At 45.1% G+C, this 9,465-nt stretch overlaps 1 long non-coding RNA gene and 1 pseudogene across 1 annotated transcript; both read right to left on the bottom strand.

Moving 5' to 3' along the window:
• Positions 1-2,080: 2,080 nt before the first annotated feature.
• On the bottom strand, positions 2,081-4,184 carry LOC140216025 (uncharacterized). Its single transcript, XR_011892671.1, has 2 exons — positions 3,967-4,184; positions 2,081-2,408 (listed from the first exon to the last, which is right to left on the bottom strand). It is a non-coding gene; the product is annotated as an uncharacterized lncRNA (long non-coding RNA).
• Positions 4,185-7,057: 2,873 nt separating this feature from the next.
• LOC126539718 (uncharacterized) lies at positions 7,058-8,957 on the bottom strand (annotated as a pseudogene).
• Positions 8,958-9,465: the final 508 nt, after the last annotated feature.

The following is a 9,465-nucleotide window of genomic DNA, read 5'->3' as shown; positions in this document are numbered from 1 at the left end:
GGGAAGCTGCCGCAAGCAAAATGCGAGGCTTGAAGAAAGGGACAACACGAAGCGGTAAGAATGAACATCTATCCTGAGCATTCGATTATACGATGTTTTTCCTAGCGCAATTGTAATAACTTGCAGTGTATTTTTTTAAGAGTGACTCATCTGAATGTTTTCTTCCATCACGTTATACAAATAACGACATAAATAAATCATCGACGTGTATGTAAGCAAATTTGTTTTGTAAACAAATGTAATATCATTTCATTTTTCACCGCCCATTGCAGTAGTGGGCCCAATATACGGTTTCATTGTAATGCAGGGAGAATATTGCAGTTATTGGCCGCGCACTACCACAGAAAAAAAGTCAAAGTCAATTTAGTCTTACTTTCAAATACTTGTTTTCTGCCACCAAAGGTTGTTAGCTCGAGCTCCTTAATTACTCTGCCTTAATTTGCTGTTCCTTAATTGAAATCGGCTTAATTACCATCAATGTTCGTGCATTCGAGTTTCTTAATTAATTTAATAGCAATGAACTGTGCCTTAATTCACTTTGCGTAACTAAGATCACAGGTAGACGGTTCGACTTCCGATGAATTTTGGTGCCATAGCGCCAACTTTTCATTCAATGAGCCGTCTGAGGCTTTCGCCCTAATAAATATAAAGATATTAGCAGGTATGATATATCTTTAATTCGTTCACCGATGAACACATCGACTGCAACAGAAGCCCGCTCTCAAAGCGCACATTGCCTCCGTCTCAAAACAGACTTCTCTGCGATTCACACAACGTTGTCTATGTTCTCCAAATAGTACTGCTGGTATGGCCTTCCAAATACTTGTACAGAAGCCATCATGCACTTATAAAAAATGTGTGGGGCACAAAACCCCGCACAAATGAATAATCGCCAAACGGGACCATCAGCGCAGGGGTTAGCCACTGGCATAACTACAGATGGTGTATTTGCTAGCCTGTTTAATATTATTCGCCGATATATGGGCTCACCCGAAGCGCACGCGCTAGCATAATACTTCTCAGGAACAATACACTACAGATTCAGTTACAGACACCATGCTGATTCTCGTTTTTATCTCTCTCCACGTTTAACCTTGAGGCTGTAAGCATATTTAGGATGACCCATTAAGTAGCTCTACGTTTCATTTACTATTTAAGCAGTCTTTGTTTCTTATTTCAGAATGCCTCACACGCCTTTATGAGGACATTGAATAAAGAGGATTACGGTGACAAAAACGCAAGCAGTGCTCTTAAATACCACGAAAAAAGGCGTCAGCGTAACAAAACACTATTTGTACAACAGCACGCAACTTCCAAACAGCCAGTAGAGCAATTCTACTAATATGACAACCAAAAAGTTCACCGACGATTTCGATACTGCCTAAAGGAAAATTTGAGCGCAGCTCTATATGTGGTTTCATTTCGCGATATATTGGGTGGCGCGGACAATCTGTCTCCTGAAGCACGTTGCAAACAGAGCGAAGTGTGGCGCGACTACCTCGCACGTCGGGAAATCGCGAGAGGCAGCGCGTGGGTGGCGCGGGGTAGCGATTCAGAGCAGCCGCCCCGGACAGATTTATGCTTATGCAGCACTTTGTTTCCATATATGGCATCAGTGGAAACGCTCGCCGCGTGTATTTTGAATGGCGTCATCAGTCAACAGACAACGCGCACTACTATAGACGAGAAAACCATGGCCAGGCGGCGCTACTGCGCCTCCTGACAGCGCCCCCAATGTGGAAACGTGATGCAGCGCGGTCGTGCCGTGGCGCGGTCTCCGCTTTGTTTACACCGGTTCGCCCGCGCGTTTCTTCGCTGCTCGTTCTCACGGCGCTCAGTTTTCGACGGCGGCAGATCGCCTGCTTGCGCAACAGCGACGCAGAGATTGCAATGCGGTTTCAAGAAGGCTGCCGACGCGGACAGATTTTTTCGTGGCGGCAACCTCACGAAAGGGGAGCGTCTGCTTCCGCACGTGTACGGCGTTCAACAAATCGTGGACGGTGATGTGACAGTGAAAGCCAAGGGCGTGTCACAGGTGTCCAGGATCGTATACGACGTCGATTTAGAGGTATACACCAAGTTCAGAAGTTTAGCCACTTTATTTCTATATGATGCAGGCACAAAGCGGTCATGCATACTTGCAGAGATGTGGAGGGACGGTGACGATTGCCGTTAGTTTCCTCGGTAGCTGAGTGCGCGCAGACGGCTGCTCTCATTTTGTGCTTCCGCCTTTTGCTGCTAAATTTCTTGGCTGGAGCATTAGTAAATTACACGTTTGTGTTCGTTCTGATTTGCGCGGAGCTGTCAGCGAACAACGGCAAGCGTTATCGATGTCTTCGCTTCGCAAAGCCTGCTTGTTTTTGTAAATTCGCATGCTTTTGGATGGCTCCCAGGGAGTTTCATCAGCACTGCGAGCACAGAAAGAACACATGTATTAGGCACAAATGAGCATGGAACGTTACTAACGAGAAAGACCATCTTCCCACCTTCAACAACGTGGCCCAGCCTATAGCTCATTATACCCTCTCAGGCTTAGGTTCAGGCAAATCACAAATTGAGCTGTTTTTGGCAAACTGTACATGCCTTTAATACATGGTGATTCGGAGATGCTAGTGCCTGTAATTTGTGATGCCTATTTCTTGCCCCAATAACGTCACTGCGTGGCACGAAGAGAACTGAATTATAAAGCTAACGCAGTAATGTGGGAAGTTGGGCGAGTTGGTGATTAATCATCATACCGTGTTGGTGAAGCAGCGCAATGACCAGTACAAATAGGAGAGACACAAGCACAGCGAGTGTCTTGTATTCATGTGTGTGTCTGCCTTGTCCTGGTCAGTACGCTGCTTCACCAGAACACTAAAGCAGTTTCCTTCCCAGGATACACGAAATCCTAGAACACAACAGCCAAAACACACATCTGCTCAAAATTAACAATTTAAATACTATATAGGCGCATATTGCTTTGAATCATGCTGCAATAAATATTTAGTGTATATCACGCCTTATTCAATGCAGATGTTGGAGTCATTGCAACTCATCGCATTAATCAGCAAGGTGCCTTTTCACTGCTAATGAGGATTGGCTCGTACAGACTGCTCCGCGAAATGAACCCAGACCACGTTAACAGGCGATTACCTTAGGACCAACAGCACGAGCGCAAGCATTAGAGATACATGCCTCACCAAAGCAAATCTAGTGCCTCGTCGGGCGAACAGCTAAAGTAAGCTTGCACCGATGGCCGGCTACTACAGGAAACGAAGGTTTTTGGCAGGAAGAGTGAATCAGCAAGAATGTGCAAGGTGGTAATTACCTTAAAGCAAGCTTGGATATTGTGAACTTAGAAAGCATGGCCAAACAACAAACATAACGCGCACGTCTCGATCGGCTGCTTTCCGATCTGCCGCTTACCGACGCACGCGACGACCGCGGCTTGCATTAAATGCTGTCTGCTATCAGACAAAAGTAGCGCGCGTCCCCTTTCGTTACCTGCACAACTAGTAAATTAAGTTGCAGCGTTTGGAAAATGGAAATAATTCTCTAAAGCTCGTCCATGCCGATTGCGAGTGAAGGCACAGTAGAATCAAATAAATTCGGGGGTTTTAACTGCCAAAACCATGCAAAACCACTAAATCATTATGAGGCACGCTGTAATGGTTAGTCTCAGGAATTCTTATTACCTCCGGGGGTTCTTTAACGTGCACAAAAATCAAAGCACGCGGTAACAAGGGCGTTCTTGCACTTCGCCCCTATCGAAATGCGGCCGCTGTGGACGGGAATCGAGCTCGCGCCGTCAAGCTCAGCGTCGCAACACGCATGCATTTACCGCTAACAAGCAGCGGATGTCAACACAATTCAACAACGCGGCATGACTAAACAAACGGTTGGGCGCTAAAAACAGGCATATCACTATTCCGTTTCATCGAGCAGCCGCGATATTGCACGCGAATACGAAAGTATGGTGCTTACTTGACTCGGCGCACTGCAATTATCCATGCTTGTCGTCTGACCTTCTCGTACCACTTCCCCGGAAATCTGTAGAATTTCACGGGCGGCGTTCGACCTTTCGTGTTTTCGAGGCTGTTATGGCAATCAACAATACAGCAGTATTGCGTGCCACCTTTCCTTGCTGATGAGGTCGCACTCGCCATCGCAAAAACAACGCGCCCGAGCCAGCACGAGCGCTCCCGCCGAACAAATCACGGGCGCGCGCTCGCGCAGCGACGACCCTCGAAACTTCCATCGGTCCGCTAGGGGAGCATTCGGCGCTGGTGCCGCGCGGGCAAACTTTAGGTTGCCTCGTCTATGGCGCCATCTCGTAGCGACCTTCGTCCCAGGACACGTCTGGCGCGGCAGTACGCTTTTCTTCTCCCGCTTACGCCATACCCTCCTCCTCCGCTTCCCTACTCACGCTCTCTTCGCTATCGCTGTCTTTCATCCTCGGCAGCGATCAGAGTTCACTCTTACCCTTCCATACTTCGCTCTGTTGGTTCGCTCAGTTACGCGGAGGGACGCCGACGCTCAACGCAGTAACTGGTGCCAAAGAGCTGCCCTTTAAAACAGGTGCAAATACACGCAAGATACGTGTGAATGTTACTGACGAATCACTGTATTGCAGGGTAAGCATACAAACGTGAGGGAAGACACAGAGAGAAAAAGAAACAGGACACTGTTCTTCGCCTCGGTGACCGGCTAGCCCTTACGAAGGTGTTACCACAGTGGGGTACACGATCGAATGATTTCGAAAAATCCTAAAAGATGCGCAGCTGGCGGCTAGAGGCACTTTGCGTGTATTCGCTGGCTTTTTTCACGCTCGGAAAAACATATTTACCTAGTACGTATTGAGCAACAGAAAGCTGTATCGGGAGTTTCACATGTTGCTGTACAATCTTTTCATTTACACTTTTCATCTTATTATCGTAATTGAGAAGCTGATTAACTAATTTAAAAAATTTAAGAAGAGCTATCGAATTAGGCGCACTGTGAAAAATAATCTGAGTATCTCCAAGCGACAGCAGAACATTACATTGGTTCCGTCCAGCTGCGTGACACTTTCATATTTGGAAAGTTTGAAGTTAGGTGAAACACCCTGTATTTGCGATGCTGGCGATGCTTGCCTATGATATAGAGTCAGACTTTGCACTGAGGTTCGCGAAGCCTGGTGCGCCACGAGACGCATGATTCATGTGATTGTGTGGCAGTGTTTCTTTTTCCAATAATGGTAAGAGATTTCGAAAAAAACTTGTAAGTTTGTGTAGTAAGGTTATTCATAGCAATATAGAAAACACCCTTGCACTGGGAACGGGAATGGTACAATGCATATATGCGTGTTTCTTATATTGCATGTTTATACGCGTATCTACCCGGTGAAAGTGGATGGGAAAACGGCGCCGGTGTAGCTCAATTGGCAGAGGATCGCACGCATAATGCGAAGACGTGGGATTGTTCCCCACCACTGGCAAATAGTTTTTTTCATCCACTTTCAATTATTTTCAAAATTGATCAATTCGTTACGTCAAATATGTAAAAGTAATTTTCCCTGTGCGGCCCTTGGTGTCTGTTTTTTGGCTTCTTATGATGTAACTAATAAATATCGTGCCCCTCGGCTAACGTCGCTTCATGTCATATATATATATATATACATATATATATATATATATATATATATATATATATATATATATATATATATATATATATATATATATATATATATATATATATATATATATATATTATGGGCATGCTCAGATAAGAACGGTAATCGAGATCCCATGACCATTTTTTGTTTTCAATGAAATTTTTATATCTGATGGGCAAAGGTGTCCACACAAATGAATGAACCTTAGTTTTGCAAGAAACTTCGTAGTTTTCTCGGAAAAAAATCGTATGTCACAAGGGGTGGAGAACGTCGTTTTTGCCACTTCGCAAAGTTGCAAGTTTGGAGCTTCACTGCATGCACAATAAATTTTTTTCGCACATAAGTATTTTTTCGTTATCTCTTCGCAACATGTACTAAACAAACAAATAAAAAAACAATTTTTCGCTGTGTCAATCTTCTAAAAAAAAAATCGCAAACTTCGCTTCCGGAGCTATTCGGTGCAAAAAAGGCACTTTTCAGGGCAGCCTCAGGGCAAGATGCGTAAATATCTCCACACTTAATCTTTTTCTCATTATTTTGCAGCTACATTTACTCACTTTAGGCAAGTTTTGTAGTTTTACACTTGACTGATATTTTTCAATATGGCCTCAAATTTGGCCGAAGATCAAAAACGTCAAAAAGTGACAACTTTGACTTCGATTAAAAAAACATCATCGTCGAATTTCATTAACATTTGCCTGAATAATGCTCAATAATCGTTAATTCTAAGGTACTAAAAAGGTGTTGCATTATATTGTTTTAAACTATAAAAATGAATACAGAACTGAGTTCATGTTGTTGTTATCTAGAATTGCTTTTTACTGCCTCTTAGAAATAGTAACTCTCAGAAATTTGTTTTAGCACTCACTGAACCTGGTTACATTTTATTTACCACAATATCCGAACGATCCTCAATGTTTGTAGAGCTTCTACTCGCTTGTTAGCGGCGTTCTTGATTCGTCAAAATGGGAATAAATTCGCGTTTCACCTGATGTCTCAAGAACTGGTTGGCGGCGGTCAAACGTTTTTTGTATTGCCTAATTTATCATTCTATTTTACATTGGTATGTATTCGATTGTTTAAAAATATTAGATCATTTATCGGTGCTTAGAAAAGGTTTTATATATAAAAATGAATATTAATGTGTTTCTGAAGCCGACGTGTCCGCACCTGCATCTGTTTACCTCTGTGTTCAATGGTTCTACAGGGCACTGTCAGGAGACAAAACGTCGTCTTCTGAGGGGGACAATTTATCTGCGAGGTTTTTAATCGGCAGGAGTTTCAATCGGGACACAATTTACAAATGGTATGCCGCTTTATCTGCAGATTGCCATTCAGAAAATCGTAACAAGAAATAAACGGTAGCAGTTGACTTCGGTATGCGCACAGTATATTGTCCAGCCCAAAGCACAAACCAGATCACAGTCTTTTCCATTCCGAAGCAGCGGTGGAGGCCACGTAGGATGCACTGCCTTCATTTGATTGAACGTACTTCCACATGTGGAGCGTCTCAACTCCAGGCACTTTCTTTGTCGTTCTCCATTCTTCCTTCTTCATTTCGCGAAAGTCTGCAAGCTCCCTCTGTGGGAGCTCCAGAATGGTGATGTTCTTTAGCGTTCCTTTAATTGCGTCCCCGAAGCCACTGGCTGTTTGTATGGCCTCACTTGCAGGCTTCCGCAAGTTGTGGTGTGATGCTCGATGTTTCACAAGCCCACCAACGCCGTCGCAAGCATTTTTGCCGTGTCCAGTGGCCGAAAACATTCATTTCGTCTCTTGAAATTCACTGCGTTGTAGCTCATGAAACTGATATTTATTCTTGAAGTGAGCTGGAGCCCCGTCGCTCACATGTGTTACCTTGGTGTAGATTGGCGCGTTGTCTTCGAGGCGTGCTTTGATTTTCGACAGAGGCAAACATGCATGAGCTGAATCATGAGACATATCGTCGGAAATAACGGCGTAGTTCCGAGTCAATTTTCTTGACGTGACAACGCAGGTAAACACGGTCACCTGCTTTTTCTGCCAATGGTACGCTTGTACTGCGTCTGGAAGCACAACTGTCCAGTTTTCGGCGAAATCAAAATGCAAAACAATTGCATCTCTCTCGCAGCTCTGTTTTTTTTTCATGTATTGCTTTTGCTTGCACAGATCTGATAGTTGTGGGGAATCCATTTCATGGTCATTCTTAGAAATTCTCTCATAAATGATGAAGCGGTCAGAGTTTTTTTAACTAGCTCGCCGTATTCCCATGAAGCAATCAACACCTCGTCCTCGCTGCTCATATCAAAATTTTCCAAAGTGAAATTGTCATCTGGTGGACAGTGCTCACAATTTCTGAGGAAACATGACGCAGTAGGTTCCTGGCATACGCAGAGACTCTGCATATCATCGGGAGAAAGCGACCTTCCGGAGGCGTTCTGCAGTCCCACGAGGCACAACTGAAAGTTTGCACAGCACACGCAAACACACACTTGCCACTGTGGCGAGCATTTCACCCACTTAGGACGCAAGGATATGAATATTGTGAGACCAACCTGGGAGGCAGGGTGAGCTTGCTTGTAGAGGCAGAATGCTTCTCGCAACGACCGCGTCATGAAGCGTTTAGGTACCCACTCCTTCTCTCCCTCCGTTTCGATTCTCACAACATCCTTTTTGTTCGGTGCCTGTCTAGAGCAATCGAGTTCATCCATGGTGTAATATTCTAAAACGGTGGTTATGTCTTCGTGTTGTAGCTTACATCTTGTATATCGCTCCTGTGTTGACCATACGCCTTCTTCATCCACCAACTTCTTCGATTTTTGAATAACGTACCTCGTTGCCTCTGGAATAACTTCCTGCACATATTTCACGGTTAGGTTGCGTGGTAGCAGTGTCAGCAGCTGACAACGCTCTTGAGAGGACGTACACCTATTGTAGGCAGCATGTAGGTTGTCTTCCCAGCTGCTGCATTGCGCACACTTTTCTTGTGACGCACGCGAAGTCTCCGGGATATTATATGCTGCCTGCATCCCTGATCGTATTTTCGTCACCATAGCTCTTGCCACCTCTTCCTGGTTTCGCTTTGCATAGGAAAGTCTGAGGCGTTTTTTTAGAGCGCTCGGTGGCTTTAGGGGCGAGATTTCGGAGGTAAGGCTGACACTGGAGTTGAAATTTTCTACGATTTCTTCTCCAGGGCGGAATTCTTCGAATGTTTCGGTTGACTCTGCCTGTATACTATCTATGTCTTCCTTGAACCGACGGTAACGATTCTGGCAGATGAAGTCACTTTCTTGTACTCGGAGAGCTTCTTCGGGAAGTAGGACTTTTTTGAGAGCAGCGACATTGAGGGTCCTTACACTGCGAAAATTACGTCGTTTTTCAATTCTCTGTTTGTGCCTTTTTGAGTAGTCGGCACAAAACGTTCGCCGCGGAAATCTCTTCATGAATGCAAAAGCTCACCGCTTCCGAAGATTATCGTGGTACAGAAGAGCAGGTGACGGATGCAGGGCCCAGGGCTGCTTTTCCAAAAAAAGAAGATAGACAGATGAATGGATTTTTAACACAGGCTGCCCGCCGTCGACACTGACGCTGGTTCGGTCTGGCGTACGAGCTGAGACTGAGATACCAAGTATGCTTGTCGTGGGAGCCTTCGAGCGCAGAGAATACACGTGAGTACAGAAAACGACCCCACTGTCCACCAGGCCTGCAAAACGACACGCGAAACTCGAGATCCGAACAACATCCCCTCATCGGGCCTGTCTCGGTCGAAGGTCCAAGGCTGACGTATAACTGCCAGGCGTTCGGCGCGTTGCGATGGAAAGATGATAGCGGCGGCTAAAGCCTCGGTGCGG

Source organism: Dermacentor andersoni, chromosome 2 (genome assembly GCF_023375885.2).
Source record: "Dermacentor andersoni chromosome 2, qqDerAnde1_hic_scaffold, whole genome shotgun sequence".
NCBI classification, from domain to species: Eukaryota; Metazoa; Arthropoda; class Arachnida; order Ixodida; family Ixodidae; genus Dermacentor; species Dermacentor andersoni.
Note: the sequence above shows the minus strand (reverse complement) of the source record. Positions and strands in the feature narration are given on the sequence as shown.